Below are 17,567 nucleotides of genomic sequence, written 5' to 3'. Positions count from 1 at the left end.
GGAAGCCCCTTCGAATTATGTTGACGTTGACCAGGTTTGAGAGAGCGACATTCAGTTCTGAAGTGACTTTTGTAACTGTCGTTCTCCAATTTTTCGCCCCAGTCTTTTTTAATGACTATACGTCGCGATTTCTCAAAGTACACTTTCGGAAACGTTGTGACTACTCGGATTATGTTTGGCCGGTTTCTTTGTATGCGGTATAAAACTACGATGCGGCGCCTCTCGAGACACCGAACACTTCGGATGACTTGGTTATGGAGGCACCCATCATACGAGCACCAAATTTCTAACTAAAAACTCCTCCCGCACAGTCCAGAAAGGCCCAAAGGTACCGCCTGGCCGCCGTGTCCTCCTCAGCCCGTAGGCGTCACTGGATGCGGATGTGGAGGAGCATGTGGCAGCACACAGCTCTCCCGGCCGTAGGTCAGTTTCTGAGACCGGAGCCGCTACGCCTCAACCAAGTAGCTCCTCAGTTTGCCCCGCAAGGGCTGAGTGCACCCTGCTTGCCAACAGCGCTCGGCAGACTGGATGATCACCCATCTAACTGCTAGCCCAGCCCGACAGCGCTTAACTTCGGTGATCTGACGGGAACCGGTGTTATCACTGCGGCAAGTCCGTTGGCACCAACAATCTACCCAAGGCTCGAACTCACTTAGGCTTGGCATCACGCACTGACAACTATACAGAACACTGTTCTGACCACTTTCCACGTACTGAGAGCATTGAAAAGATGCCGTTCGTTATCAAATACAACAGCACGACCTGCAGGTTTGGCTGTCATCTGAAGTTACGTTCAAGCGTCCATTCCTACCGTGTTCCCACATTTTTATGCAACACGTGCGCTTGCGAGTGAGAGCCACATAAAGTACCAAGACTCACCTCAACATAAAAGGTTCGTTCACTAGCGCACATCCAAATGATTACACTGCATGCCTCACTCTAAACAACGTCGTGAATTCGTTCTTTTGGCGAGTGGCTTCTCTGTACCAGGAAGATCATGAAAACGGAGTTATGTAGCCTCTCAAGGCTGTAACTGCATTCTCTTCCTTAGCTCCAACATGATAGTTTACGATTTCATGTCTCACGATTTCATCTAACAGCACACGTAATTGTTTGGCACTCCAGATCAGTCAATGTATTAGACCTCGTACAATAGCGACGGTTCGGCTTATTGCTTCCCTGACGTTTTCACTTCGCAATATCGCTTATCATGGACTTTGGTTACACCTCACTCCTGTGATATCCATCTGAATGGCTGTGTCAGTCTATTATTCTGCGCAATTGCTTTGAGTTCGACTTCGTTCGGTTCTTACTTTTTTCTGTAAACAGTAATTTCCAAGCCACACTTCACTTGGAAATTTATATTTCTTTTGTTGCTGCTAGTTTCGGGGACACAACTTCATTCATTTAGATCAGCCAATCTATCAAGGTGCAACCTCAGTTTTCACTCTGAGAGATGACATATCTCATATTAACACACTGTGGTTGTAGTTAAATACTTCCGTAGTTACAGATCCACTGACTATAAGTGTTTTCTTATCAGGTTTGCACAGCCACAAATTTGTTGAAAGACAATTCGATCTTGCAGTTCGACTGTCTTTTACTTAACTTGCTTATTTGTTTCAGTATCGAAAGCTGAAGGGACAACTTCAGCTGTGACTGTGACACAAAAATGTCTGTTCAGCATAGCAGATGGAGGCTCTTCACAATGGGGCACATTTTATATCTTTAACCTTAAGTTATATGTGTTCCTGACTAGAGCAGAGATTAAACGGTCTCGTATTGCAGCATTCACTGAGTGATACAGCTACATTTCCTCTGTGACACTTTTAAACCAGTATCGCTTCGGTTCAACACTCTATCTCCTCCTTATACCAACTCTGAATTTCCTTACGCAGTTGTGAAATCGCGAACTTTCATATTAGACAGCTGTTCAGAACAGATAAACTGTAATTATGATTGCTCTGAAAGTAGTAATAGGACATTGAAGAGTGAAGCGCTGTTGAATTCATCTCTTTTAGCAAGGCAATATTAGCAGCAGATGTCACTATAAGGAAGCTAATAACGTCTCTGTAATATTAATGTAGCTATGGAAATAGGCTCTCCGTCGTATCTGTCATACAGTGAGGACTGTTTTCAAAATACATCTCCGAGAAAACAGAACTGCGAGGCCTTCAATGGTTCAGGAAATACATGAGATGACAATCTTACCTGAATCACCATTATATAATTTTGCCACTCATGTTCACACATGTGTGTCTTATGTTTGTTCTCTCTAGAACTGTGATCATGCATTTGATAATATTTGTCGCCTAAATAATCTCCTGATCACAGGCAATACATAAAAATACGAGTGTTTAGGTACTTTGATCATGTGGTAACCCAGAATAAACAGCGGTCAAGTTGACTTTAATAGCTAATACGATAGGAAAATCTGGCAGACCTCCATCTAAGTTAACTTCAGTGTCGATCACAGTGAGGCAATCTCTAAGATTTTTCTGTTCTTGAGGTAAGAGATCACCTAGAGATTGATACAGATTAAATGCGAGTCATAGGTAAAGGTAGTAGTGGTGTGCAGGAATCAGTTGATTTCTTTTATTTTAATCTTTAAACACTACTTCTATTTTTGAATTCCTTACAGTAAATGACGTGATATTCCATAATGATCTTTTGCTCTACAGCGGATTCTGCGGTGATGTTAAACTTCCTAGCTTATTAAAACTTCGTGCGGGAACGGGACTCGAAATCGGGATCTTTGCCTTTCGTTAGAAAATGGTCTGCTAACTGAGCTACCCGAGTGTGACTCACGATCCGCCTCAGCTTTACCTCCGCAAGTACCTCGTACCATACATTCCAGACTTCACAGAAGAATTTCTGAGTAGCTTGCTGGACTATCGCTTCGAAGAAAGGACATTGCGTAAAAACGGTTTAGCTACATCCTAGGGGACTTTTTCCAGCATGAATTTCTCCCTGCCACGAAAGGCAAAGTTCCCGGGTTTGAATCCCCATCCGGAGCACAGTTTTAATCTGCCAGGAAGTAACATAACATTAATAAAAAATATAGTCTAATAAATGGACTGTAGCTGTAACAGCAGCTCGTGAAATGTTCAGAACAAGCCAAGTGGAATCAGGCAATATCGACCAATTGTCACAATAGAAGCAAGCCTATGCAAGCTATCAGTACGAAGGACATTGGAAGCGAATTTAGTTTGCAATGCGACTCACAGTTTAGTTGAATAAGTGACTAACTAAGGCCTCGGATAATGCAAGGGTCCATCGAGATGTTTGACTGATTCCTTATGACGTTCTCTTTGTGATTATGTGAAACAAGATGCGTCTCTATGCAAGATCTGCCAGAGCTCTTACTGCCTTCCGGTGCATACAGGGCTGCGCTCTTCCTCCAATATCGCTTAGAGACATGCCACTCACCTTACACATTAAGTCGTTCTAGTGGCATTGAAACTTGTTTTCACTCTGCTACAAAATTCTCTTTTTAAATAGCTGAAACGAATGAACACATTCCGAGTCAAATTGGCACACATAGTTTGTCAGTGAATTTGCGCATGCGTAATATAGCTGAAAGTGAATAAAAGATACATTTACATTCCATATTGCAGATCTCTACTATGCATTACCTCGTCTATACCCTGTTTCCACGTTATAACTGGTCTACCTCTTTTTCTTCTTCGAGGACATTCCCAGCCATACTCGTTTCGGCCGTGTTGTACTATCCATCGATACTTTCGAGATGCCAATACCATAGTATTCTTTTCGTTTAGACTTTGTCTGTACTAGTGTTTTCACCATCTATTTTCCTCTGTATTTCCTCATTTCTTATGTAATTCAAACTTGATATTTCGGTACTCATCTTCCAGTGGTCCATTCAAAGATGCCTCTAGTTATCTTTTTTATTAATTTCCCGTTTTCCTGACCAATACTTAGCAATACTCTCTGCAACTGTATGGTACATTACTTTTTGGTTTTGCTTATTAGCTTTTTATTCCGTTAACTGTCGGGTTATCCGCCTCGGTAGCTGCGGTTACTAAAGCACGCCTGTGCGGTGGCGATCGACTTGGGATAGGCCGGTTGTAATAGTGGTGGTGGATGACATTTTCACTGCCAGTATTTGGGCTCCAAGGCGGGGGGGGGGGGGGGGGGAGAGGTGCTGGCGTAAAGTTCCTGATCATCAGTATTTAAGCCAATATCCCGTATTAAATTCCAAACCTCTCTGCAGTGTCCCACAAAGTGGGGCCATGTGACACTGTTGATGGTGATGATGGTGATCTGTACGCTGGCTGCTGACGTTGAACTCTACGGCCTTCTTGGTGCTTTGTACTGGCACTGGGTTTCACCCTGTCGCTTATTTCATCCTCATCCAACACGAACATGACACTACACCACACAAACATACCAGTATTGCCACCAAAACTTGACAGATGCACACATACACAACTCTTACACTTCCTTTTTTCGTTTTTGTACAGCGTATTAACTACAAGTACCCCTAAACTTAATACTCAGATTTGTGCATTCAAGGATGGGGGGGGGGGGGGGGAATATTGGTGAATGTGAGTCCCAGTTTTAAGCAAGTGATGGAGTCCCATAGAAATATGGCCGCCGAGGTGTGGATGATATGTGTACTCTGTATGCATATTGTGAGAGGAGTTGAGGGGGAGTGGGGAGGGGTGAGTGGAAGAGGGAGTGTGGAACGGATCATTCCTGATACCATAGAGTGCAGGTTGTGACTCAGAAGAGGTTCTCTCTGTGGTCCGGTGGCTACCTTAAGTGGTAAATACAGATGAGAGAGGCACCCGCTGTCTGTAGGCCGCACCATTCAAAGGACCGATTGTGGACCTTTGGTAGAGAGCCCAGTGGCGGGTCTGAATAAGAGGCTCAGTTGGTTCTACGTCGTGTCGACCACATTCTCCTTTAAATGCGTGATAGTATGAAGAGGTGTCGGGAGGTGGCGGGATATGCTTAATAAATCAGCGTCCGTTACACGCAGACGGCGGCTACACGGGTAGCTGATATTGTTTAAAGTTCCAGTGCCATCAGATATTAACGTGATATATATATATATATATATGTCTTAAAGAAGAAATAAATAATAATTCCCTTGACGCATTAAGAGGCCTCCTCCTTTCCTTCCATACTAATTGTGTAAGCATCGACCAAATGTGGCTTGAATTCAAAGAATTAGTATTGACAGAAACTTACAGTATTACACCACTTAAATTCAAAAGAGGTGGAACGCGCCTCCAATTGAACACAAAACGGGTCAGACTAGCATTGCAGAAGCAACGAAAAATGCAGGCCAAATTTAAGAGAAGACGAAATCTCGTAGATAGCAACTATTTACAGATGCTCGAAACTTAATACCGACTTCAGTGAGAGATTCTTTTAACACTTTCACAACGAAACTCTACTTCGAAGTCTGGCCAAAAATACAAAGAGTGTCTGGACGAATGTAAAGTACTTATAACTGCGGCTAGATACAATCAATGTCTTCACTCGGTGGATGTGATGGTAGCATTACCAATGATAGCGCCACAAGAGTCAACACAGTTTTACGAGATTCTGTCATCAACGAAGATGTAGTAAATGTATCATAATTCGAATCAACAAGAAGTTCCAACAAGAGTATTTTGGAAATAGATACCCTTGGTGCAAGGGAGCAAATTAAGTCACTTAATTAATATTCGAATATTATCAAATACTTCTACGAAAACGATCTAGTGGCACACAGGCATCACAGATTCAGAAATTACCTTTCTTTTGAGACACAATTGGTAGTTTATTCAGACGAAATATTGTGCGCTATTGTCAGGAGATCTCGGGTTAATATTTGTAGATTTCCGGAATGCTTTTGATACGATCCTAACAGTACTCAAAATGTAATACACTACGATGAAATGTCTCAGTTGTCCTGCTGAATTCATTATTTTCGGTGAGAAAGGTCAAAGTTCTTCCTAACTGATGGAATACCATCGAGTGAAGCAGACCTAATGTATGTGGTCCCCCAAGGAAGCTTTATAGGTCCTCCGCTGTTCTTAATCTGTATAAGCGATTTAGAAGACGATCTGAGTAGCCCTCTTAGTTTGTTAGATGATGTCTTTAATCTTCTAGTAAAATATCAGTAGATTAAAACTAATCGCAAAATTGATTTAAACAAGGAATCTCGATGGAGTGAAAAGTGTCCGTTGCACTAAACAATGAAAAGCGAAAGATCTTCACGAATGCTAAAAGAAGTTCGTTAAACGTGTAATTAGAGTTGAGAAGAAAACAAAATAGTATTTATTGGTTAGACACGTGGGAGATGCAACAAATATTCTGAAGAAACTGCCTAAACTTGCTTGCCTGTTCTCTTCGAGAGTATTAATTCATGGTATGGAATACTCGCTAATTGCAATTGCCGGAGGACAGGGAAAATATTCAAAGAAGGGCAACTCGTTTTGTCTTATTGCAAAATAGGGAAGAATGTGCCACGGATATGCTTCATAATAACCATATATCGAAACTGAAATCGCAATAAATAACCATTTAACATTTCTTAAAAGACATCATAGTCGCCGCTGAGTGTATGAAATATTCATTATTAAGATACACTTTCAGCCTTAGGGCCATTTTCAAGTACCACTGCAAAAGTTAATTCTGTCAGAATATAAGACTATGTGACATGAGTACATGTCGTCGTCAAAATGCAGCCTTTCGACTGCGAGAGTCCCACAAGATCCGATGAGTACGACACTTATTACATCGTAAAAGGCCGAAATAGCAATCGTAATAATAAATATTTCATACAGTCAACGGCGACTACGATGTCTTTTAAGAAATATTATATGAGGGTGGGGTCATTGTTAGATTTATTTGTTTTCGTCAGGTTGATTTGAAGTCTTTAATTGCATATTCTTCTGTCGCTCATATTCTTCTGACACTCACACAAGAATGATTATTGGTGGATTGGTAACCATGAGAAGTTAATCAAATCATTTAACAGTCTAAAGCGGAATGATTTTATTCACAAATTTCGCTAAGGCTGTGGACCCAGTCTTCATCAAAATTCCCGAAATTATGATATAGTTGGCGTGGCAATAATTAAAACAATGATATCTTTCACGAAATTTCAGTTACTAACTATCTCCTCTGAATGGGTAAATATTTTGTTGACCTTCACCTACATAGGGAGAAAATGCCATCCCAATAAAATGGGAGAAATCAGACCTCGTAAGGAAAGATTCAGTTTCTTACAGAAAAGGTCGAGAGACAGTCTTAAAGTGTTCCTCCAAACCCTCTGTCAAACATGTCTGTGTGAACTGCTGAATACTTGTGCAGATGTGGGTAATCAGTCTCATTAACCGAGCTTTTAAAAGAACAATTCCTTATTAAAAAGAAACCGTATGGGAGAAATGAGTTTCTGAAAGTACTCTGCTACAAATTAGTTAATCAATTTAAGTAATCGATCTTTTACGACAAGAATTCATTATTAATTAGAAACCCTATCGGAGAAATGAGTTTCCGAAACAATGAGGAAAGAACTGTGTACCGGCCTCGTTTAATCGGTTAAGAATTTATTTTTATTTTAAAACTTAACCTCCATTTTCACAACATTAGGGTCAATCTCGAAAAATTTAATTACGAATTTACACTTCACGAGCGCCGTAATTGCTTCGAGGGGTGAGAAGAATGGCGCTGCGTAAAGCAAAGGCTGCGAGAGTCGCCTCTCAGCACCGCCTCGACGGAGCGGGGGGGGGGGGGGGGGCGGTCACTGACTCGCCCTGCGCACCTGCCCGTCTCACTCCTTTCTCTCCGCCGGTACTCCGATAGCGCTGAAGGAGAAGAGGAAACGATCGCTTAACTACCGAATTAACAGCTATTGGCAGCTGTGGTGGGGCGTAAGGAGAGAGGGGGGAGGGAGGGGGACGCAGTAGACTAGCGCGCTTCCATTCATATTTCCTCCCAGCCACCAAGCAGTTTCTTTTGCGTAGCTTCTCTATATTAAATACAGTTAACGTCGGGGTGTATTAAAATTAAATATCTACAGAACTCAAGTAATTATGTCACGCTGCACATGTTGTTTGCATCTTGTAAACTGTTATTTATATCACAAGATGAACTTAAAATAGTATTAAAAAAGTTATCTTGTACGTTGGTATAAACCACTGACAAATTAAGTTAATTTCATTTATTGTACTCCAAGAAGAATTAAATTTCATGTTTAAAGCATGAAATGATCATATATGCAAACGTTGTCAAGAAAGGGGTGATTAAGGGAAAATCCGGATCTGGGAAAAATGAATCTCCCTGCCCTTGGCGATATTGTAGCCGAAGCAAAATAAGAAACAGATTCAGCTCTCTGCAATGAAGAGACCATCCAAGGAAGCTTAACGTTAGGAGCATTCTCACTGTAAAGTAAGCGAGAAATCCTCAACTGAGAAAGCCAAAAACAGCATTTCAACGTTGTGAAGAGAATGTGGAGAATTCGCTACGTGTAAAGTTCGAAGAGTACTCTCGGCGAAAGGAGCCGACAAAAGATATGAAAAAAAAGCGCAATATTTAACTGGTCAATAACAGAGGCTGGTTGAGGTTTACAAGTATTTTATTTAGTAAAGATACTGAGTATAGGAACATATTATATTTGCAAATGGCAATAGATAAATTTTACGGATCAGTTAACTGGTTTCACTGGTGACAATTATTGAACTATATGAAATAAAATAGTCATAACTTCTGAACGGTTTGCGTTAGGACGTTCAAACTATTCAGTTGGCCGCGGGGCAAGATGGGAATTATTATGCGCATGTATGGTTTGGTTTAGCGACGCATCCCAGTTTCATCTGGATGGGTTCGTCAGTAAGCAAAATTGGCGCAATTGGCGGACTGAGAATCCACATTTGGCGATCGAGAAGTCTCTTCACCCTCACCCTCAGTGTCCGGTCACGGAATAATCGGTGCAGTACTCCTTGACGGCACAGTGTCTACGTAAAGGTGGTACGTAAAGGTTTTGGAGGATGATTTCACCATCATTATCCAAAGTGACCCTGACAAGATGTGGTTCATGCAAGACGGAGCTCGACCCCATCGAAGCAAGAGAGAGTTTGTTGTCCTGGAGGAGCACTGGAGGACCGCGTTCTGGGTCTCGGGTACCAGAGGCCCCTGGCATGGGCCCCTATTAGCCGCCATATTCCCCGCACATGCGACTCCTTGTTTGGGTCTGTATTAAAGACAATGTGTGCAGCAATAGCCCCAAAACCATTTCTGAGCTGAAAAAAGCCATTCAGGGGGCCATCGACAGAATCGATGTTCCGAAACTTCAGCGGGTCAAGCAGAATTTCTCTAATCGTCTGCGCCACATTACCGCCAGTGATGGCAGGCATATCGAACGTCATAACCTAAATACGAATATTTGTAGTGACGTTTAGATGTTGAATAAAGTGTGTACACAGGTTTTTCATATAGTTCAGTAACTGTCACCCTGCATATAACGGGCGCAAGGCTAGTGAAAAACATCACCTGAATAACCTACAGACCGCAAGGAAGCTTTGTGGGGCCATCATAGTGGACTAGACTCCCGAACGTGTAGTGAAAAGTTTCGTATTTCTGTCTGAAATGACAACATTTCCGCCTTGGTGAATAGAGGAAAATCGACAACTGCAGACGATGGCGGAAAGTTTGTACGACGGTGTTTGGTGACAGTGCCTGAAGAAAACTAATGTTATTCCTGTGTTGGCAAACTACTTCTACAGTATTTTTTCTGATGGTAAGATTTATCAAGCTATTTATGTACCAATGGATGCATTGCGCCATGCAGTTCATGAAGATGATTGCCAATAATAACGATTTTAATTAAAAATAATGGACTTAAGGGTGGCAATGCACCATGGATCTTACCGTTGGTGGGGAGGCCTATGTGCCTCAGCGATACAGATAGCCGTACCGAAGGTGCAACCACAACGGAGGGGTGTCTGTTGAGAGGCCAGACAAACGTGTGGTCCTCGAAAAGGGACAGCAGTGTTTTCAGTAGTTTCAGGGGTACAGTCTGGATGACTGACTGATCTGGCCTGTAACATCAACCATAATGGTACATACAGCTTTACTGCAAGGTTGAATGATGATGGTGTCCTCTTGGGTAAAACATTCCGGTAGGTAAAATAGTTCTACATTCGGATCTCCGGGCGAGAACTACTCAGGAGGACGTCGTTATCAGCAGAAACAAAACTGGCCTTCTAAGGATCAGAGTGTGGAATGTCAGATGTCTTAATCGGGCAGGTAGGTTATAAAATTTAAAAAGGACAATGGATAGGTTAAAGTTAGATAAAGTGGCATTTAGTGAAGCTCGGTGGCGGGAGGAACAAGACTTCTGGTCAGTCGAATACAGGGCCATAAATACAAAATCAAATAACGTTAATGCAGGAGTAGGTTTAATAATGAAGACAAAAAAAAGGAACGCGGACAAGCTACTACGAACAGCATAGTGAACGCATTATTATAGCCACGATAGACACGAAGCCCACGCCTACCACAGTACTGCCACTTTATATGCCAACTAGCTCCGCAGATGATGAAGGGATTGAAGAAATCCATGATGCCATAAATGAAATTCTTGAGGTAATGAAGGGAGACGAAAATTTAATAGTCATGGGGGACTGGAATTCGATAGTAGGAAAAAGAAGGGAAGGTAATGTAGTAGGTGAATATGGAATGGGGTAGGGAATGAAATACGAAGCCGCCTGGTAGAATTTTGCACAGAGAATAAATTAATGATAGCAAAACTTGGTTTAAGAATCATGAAAGGAGACGGAATACACGGAAGAGGCCTGGAGACACTGGAAGATTTCAGATATATTTATATAATGGTAAGACAGAGATTCAGGAACTAGGTTTTAAACTGTTAGACACTTTCAGAGGCAAATGTGGTCTCTGACCACAATTCATTGGTTATGAACTGTAGACTAAAACTGAAGAAGCTGCAAGAAGATAGGAATTTAAAGAGATGGGACCAGGATACACTGAAAGACGAGAGGCTGTAGAAAGATTCAGATAGAGCATTAGGAAATGATTGACAAGAACAGGGGAAAGAGATTTCAGTAGAAGATGAATGGGTAGCTTTGAGAGATGAAATAGTGAAGGCAACGGAGGATCAAGTAGAAAGAAAAACGAAGGTTAGTAGAAATCCTTGCGTAACAGAAGAGATATTGAATTTAATGCATGAAAGGAGAAAATATAAAAATGCAGTAAGTGAAGCACGCGGAAGGAATACAAAAGTCTCAAAAAGAGATCGACGAGAAGCGCAAAATATTTAAGCAGGGTTGGCTAAAGGACAAATGTAAGTATGTAGAAGCGTGTATCCCTACATGAATATTAAAGAGACCTTTGGAGAAAAGAGAACCACCTGTACGAATATCAAGAGCTCAGATAGAAAAACAAAGTCGTAAGCAAAGAAAGGAAAGCAGAAAGGGGTAAGGAGCATATAGAGGATCTATGTAACGGGAATGTAATTGATGGCAGTATTATGGAAATGGAAGAGGACGTAGATGAAGATGAAATGGGAGACACGATACTGAGTGAGGAATTTGACAGAGCCTGTAAGGCCTAAATCTCCGATGTTATACAATATGTACACTCCTGGAAATTGAAATAAGAACACCGTGAATTCATTGTCCCAGGAAGGGGAAACTTTATTGACACATTCCTGGGGTCAGATACATCACATGATCACACTGACAGAACCACAGGCACATAGACACAGGCAACATTGCATGCACAATGTCGGCACTAGTACAGTGTATATCCACCTTTCGCAGCAATGCAGGCTGCTATTCTCCCATGGAGACGATCGTAGAGACGCTGGATGTAGTCCTGTGGAACGGCTTGCCATGCCATTTCCACCTGGCGCCTCAGTTGGACCACCGTTCGTGCTGGACGTGCAGACCGCGTGAGACGACGCTTCATCCAGTCCCAAACATGCTCAATGGGGGACAGATCCGGAGATCTTGCTGGCCAGGGTAGTTGACTTACACCTTCTAGAGCACGTTGGGTGGCACGGGATACATGCGGACGTGCATTGTCCTGTTGGAACAGCAAGTTCCCTTGCCGGTCTAGGAATGGTAGAACGATGGGTTCGATGACGGTTTGGATGTACCGTGCACTATTCAGTGTCCCCTCGACTATCACCAGAGGTGTACGGCCAGTGTAGGAGATCGCTCCCCACACCACGATGCCGGGTGTTGGCCCTGTGTGCCTCGGTCGTATGCAGTCCTGATTGTGGCGCTCACCTGCACGGCGCCAAACACGCATACGACCATCATTGGCACCAAGGCAGAAGCGACTCTCATCGCTGAAGACGACACGTCTCCATTCGTCCCTTCATTTACGCCTGTCGCGACACCACTGGAGGCGGGCTGCACGATGTTGGGGCGTGAGCGGAAGATGGCCTAACGGTGTGCGGGACCGTGGCCCAACTTCATGGAGACGGTTGCGAATGGTCCTCGCCGATACCCCAGGAGCAACAGTGTCCCTAATTTGCTGGGAAGTGGCGGTGCGATCCCCTACGGCACTGCGTAAGATCCTACGGTCTTGGCGTGCACCCGTGCGTCGCTGCGGTCCGGTCCCAGGTCGACGGGCACGTGCACCTTCCGCCGGCCACTGGCGACAACATCGATGTACTGTGGAGACCTCACGCCCCACGTGTTGAGCAATTCGGCGGTACGTCCACCCGACCTCCCGCATGCCCACTATACGCCCTCGCTCAAAGTCCGTCAACTGCACATACGGTTCACGTCCACGCTGTCGTGGCATGCTACCAGTGTTAAAGACTGCGATGGAGCTCCGTATTCCACGGCAAACTGGCTGACACTGACGGCGGCGGTGCACAAATGCTGCGCAGCTAGCGCCATTCGACGGCCAACATCGCGGTTCCTGGTGTGTCCGCTGTGCCGTACGTGTGATCATTGCTTGTACAGCCCTCTCGCAGTGTCCGGAGCAAGTACGGTGGGTCTGACACACCGGTGTCAATGTGTTCTTTTTTCCATTTCCAGGAGTGTATATTGAGCAAGAAGTAAGGGAAACAAAAGAAGAATTTGCAGTTGGAATTAAAATCCGTGGAGAAGAAATAAAAACTTTGAGGTTTGCCGACGACATTGTAATTCTGTCAGAGGCAGCGAAGGACCTGGAACAGCAATTGAACGGAATGGACAATGTCTTGAAAGGAGGATATAAGATGAACACCAACAAAAGCAAAACGATGATAATGGAATGTAGTCGAATTAAAACAGGTGATGCTGAGGGAATTAGACTAGAAAATAAGATATTTAAAGTATTAAATGAGTTTAACTATTTGGAAAGCAAAATAACTGATGACTCTCGAAGTAAGGAGGATATAAAATGTAGACTGGCTATGACGAGGAAAGCGTTTCCGAAGAAGAGAAATTAGTTATCAGGGAGTACAGACTTAAGTGTCAGGAAGTCCTTCTGTAAGGATTTATATGTAGTGTAGCTATGTATGGAAGTTAAACACGGACGACAAACAGCTTAGACAAGTAGAGAATACAAGCGTTCGAAACATGGTGCTACAGAAGAATGCTGCAGATCAGATGGGTACATTATGGAGCTAATGAGAAAGTACTGAATAGAGTTCGGGAGAAGGGGGATTTGTGGCACAACTTGACTAGAAGAACGGATCAATTGGTAGGATGTGTTCTGAGGCATCAAGAAACTCCCAATATAGTATTGGATGGAAGTGTGTGGGGTAAAATGGTTCAAATGACTCTGGGCACTATGGGACTCAACTTATGAGGTCATTAGTCACCTAGAACTTAGAACTAGTTAAAAGTAACTAACCTAAGGACATCACACACATCCATGCCCGAGGCAGGATTCGAACTTGCGACCGTAGCGGTCTCGCGGTTCCAGACGCAGCGCATAGAACCGCACGGGTGTGGGGTAAAAGTTGTAGAGGGAGACAAGGAGATGAGTACACTAAGAAGATTCAGAAGTGTGTAGGTTGCAGTAGTTATTCGGAGATGAAGAGGCTTGCACAGGATAGAGTAGGATGGAGAGCTCCACCAAACCAGTCTCTTACTGAAGACCACAATAGTGGGAAATTAAAATCAGACTGATTAAAATAATAATGTAATTGTCATTTTGTGTGTCAACTGCAGGAATATAATGACAGTTCACCACAGTGTTTCCACATGAAGTACCAGTTTCATGTGAGATATAATTCATGATGCATACTCTTCATAAAATTACTTGCGAACCCGGCAATGTGTCACAGTCTCTATATATATAGGTAATGTCCTGACTCATTGACTCAGAATCACCATTTGAAGAAGGTGTGAATCTTATACCGTAGGCTTCGTTTAAGAAGCGATTTATCATAATTCCAACACAGTGGGAGTGAAATAGAGGATGAAGGTTTCTTTAAAAAAAAATGTCGAAGCTATATGTAAGGAAATTTGTATCTGGTTTCTCGGTCAGAAATAAATAGGTATATGTTTCAGCAATTGTGAATATTTAACCCCATGAGGATGAAAGCTTTGCATGAAAATATATCATTATTAAAGAACTACTAAAGTATTTTTAAAGATATATTTATGAATATTGGTGTTTTACTTATCAGTTAGAAAAAATACATATTACACTGTTTTTCGAAATTCAACCCACTAAGGGGGTCAGACTGATTCACTGACACATTATCGCCCAGCCCAAACCGCTAGAGACAAAATCTTACATAAGTTTGGAAAGGTCATGGATCTTATACAGTAGTCATCACTTAAGAAGGTACACTCCTGGAAATTGAAATAAGAACACCGTGAATTCATTGTCCCAGGAAGGGGAAACTTTATTGACACATTCCTGGGGTCAGATACATCACATGATCACACTGACAGAACCACAGGCACATAGACACAAGCAACAGAGCATGCACAATGTCGGCACTAGTACAGTGTATATCCACCTTTCGCAGCAATTCAGGCTGCTATTCTCTCATGGAGACGATCGTAGAGATGCTGGATGTAGTCCTGTGGAACGGCTTGCCATGCCATTTCCACCTGGCGCCTCAGTTGGACCACCGTTCGTGCTGGACGTGCAGACCGCGTCAGACGATGCTTCATCCAGTCCCAAACATGCTCAATGGGAGACAGATCCGGAAATCTTGCTGGCCAGGGTAGTTGACTTACACCTTCTAGAGCACGTTGGGTGGCACGGGATACATGCGGACGTGCATTGTCCTGTTGGAACAGCAAGTTCCCTTGCCGGTCTAGGAATGGTAGAACGATGGGTTCGATGACGGTTTGGATGTACCGTGCACTATTCAGTGTCCCCTCGACGATCACCAGAGGTGTACGGCCAGTGTAGGAGATCGCTCCCCACACCACGATGCCGGGTGTTGGCCCTGTGTGCCTCGGTCGTATGCAGTCCTGATTGTGGCGCTCACCTGCACGGCGCCAAACACGCATACGACCATCATTGGCACCAAGGCAGAAGCGACTCTCATCGCTGAAGACGACACGTCTCCATTCGTCCCTCCATTCACGCCTGTCACGACACCACTGGAGGCGGGCTGCACGATGTTGGGGCGTGAGCGGAAGACGGCCTAACGGTGTGCGGGACCGTAGCCCAGCTTCATGGAGACGGTCGCGAATGGTCCTCGCCGATACCCCAGGAGCAACAGTGTCCCTAATTTGCTGGGAAGTGGCGGTGCGGTCCCCTACGGCACTGCGTAGGATCCTACGGTCTTGGCGTGCATCCGTGCGTCGCTGCGGTCCGGTCCCAGGCCGACGGGCACGTGCACCTTCCGCCGACCACTGGCGACAACATCGATGTACTGTGGAGACCTCACGCCCCACGTGTTGAGCAATTCGGCGGTACGTCCACCCGGCCTCCCGCATGATCACTATACGCCCTCGCTGATAGTCTGTCAACTGCACATACGGTTCACGTCCACGCTGTCGCGGCATGCTACCAGTGTTAAAGACTGCGATGGAGCTCCGTATGCCACGGCAAACTGGCTGACACTGATGGCGGCGGTGTACAAATGCTGCGCAGCTAGCGCCATTCGACGGCCAACACCGCGGTTCCTGGTGTGTCCGCTGTGCCGTGCGTGTGATCATTGCTTGTACAGCCCTCTCGTAGTTTCCGGATCAATTATGGTGGGTCTGACACACCGGTGTCAATGTGTTCTTTTTTCCATTTCCAGGAGTGTATTTCCGAAATTCCACTCCCAAGGGGGTGAAATAGGGGAAAAGGGCTTTTTGAAAGTATGTCTCTATTGGTTCTCACTGAAAAATAAAATATACGTGTTTCAAAATTTTTGTAAATTCATCCACTCAGGAGGTAAAATAGTGGTTGAAAGTTTTTTTGAAAATAAACAATTTCTAAAGAACTACTAAAAGATTTTTGAAACTAAATCTATGACAATTGGTATTTGACTTCGAAATAAGAAAAAATACGTGATTCAGTGATCTAGGTATTCATTTCCTAAGCGAGTATAATAAGAGATGAATATTTTTAAGAAAACATTTCGTTACATATAAGAAATTAAAAGCAAAATTTATGAAAACTGCTACTTCACTTCTCGGTTAAATATAAAGAGGTATTTGATAGAGAATGAAAGTTTTTGTGGAAATGTCTCCACAAGAACACAAAAGGTCGGATTAACAAAAACATTGGACTCTAGCTGCCAGAATCGCTTTTTGGTCAGAAGCACATTCGAAAAGGACCATGCTTATATGACCTTAATTAGCGTGAAAATCTAATAAGGTTTTACAATTTGTGAGCAACTGAAAAACACGATTAAATAAAAACAAATAAAATCTGTGCGGGCCATTTAGTCTACGCAAGACGTTAAACTAGTTGTTCAGTATGCATAGTGACTGGCTGTACGTTCTATTCTTCCCCTCTCTATATCCTCATTCCGTTTTCAGTCTATTTTTTCTTTGCCCACCCCCTCCTCCCCACCTCTCTCAACTGATCTTGAGTCTTGTTTATTGTTATTGCCAACGAAACCTGAAGTCCCTCAAAATGTATGGGTTAAGTCTGTTGTAATGATAGGCAAACAGACTTTGAGAAACCTGTCCAGTTACTGACTCCATGAGGGTAGAAGCTACAGTGGCAGTGTTTCGCACTGTATTAGTTTGAAAAAGACTGGAATTACACAGTTTAGGACTATGCAGATTCCGTAATAGTATCCTGATCGTATGCCAATAGTCATTAATACAACGTTCCTGTTTTCTGTTGAAACGGCTGCGAGGAAGAAAATAAAGGCTCACATAGATGTGTATACAATTTTTGCCTAAAATTACATGAAAGAAGAAAGAATACACACTCTATGGGAGAAACAATTTGTCCTGTGGTATCGATGCCTTGCTCTCGTAGTTAAAACTGACTGCGAGGAGAAAAGAAAAAAAAAAAAAAAAAAAAAAACGAGGACGTATTGTTTCAAAGCACAACGTTATCTTTTCGCAGTTAGTTTTAACAGAAAACCTGTGCATTGTTATTTAAAAAAATTTATGTGTGATTGTTTCTTAGAATATTGTGTAAAAATACGAGCAAGTAGGACAAGAACT

The 17,567-nt window shown here is 43.3% G+C and overlaps 1 pseudogene; it reads right to left on the bottom strand.

Annotated features, from left to right (window-relative positions):
* Window positions 1–504: 504 nt before the first annotated feature.
* LOC126289620 (5S ribosomal RNA) lies at window positions 505–622 on the bottom strand (annotated as a pseudogene).
* Between the last annotated feature and the right edge of the window lie 16,945 nt (window positions 623–17,567).

The sequence above is a fragment of the Schistocerca gregaria genome, chromosome 1, assembly GCF_023897955.1.
Source record: "Schistocerca gregaria isolate iqSchGreg1 chromosome 1, iqSchGreg1.2, whole genome shotgun sequence".
NCBI classification, from domain to species: domain Eukaryota; kingdom Metazoa; phylum Arthropoda; class Insecta; order Orthoptera; family Acrididae; genus Schistocerca; species Schistocerca gregaria.
The sequence above is the reverse complement of the archived record's forward strand: the minus strand, read 5'-3'. Positions and strand labels throughout refer to the sequence as shown.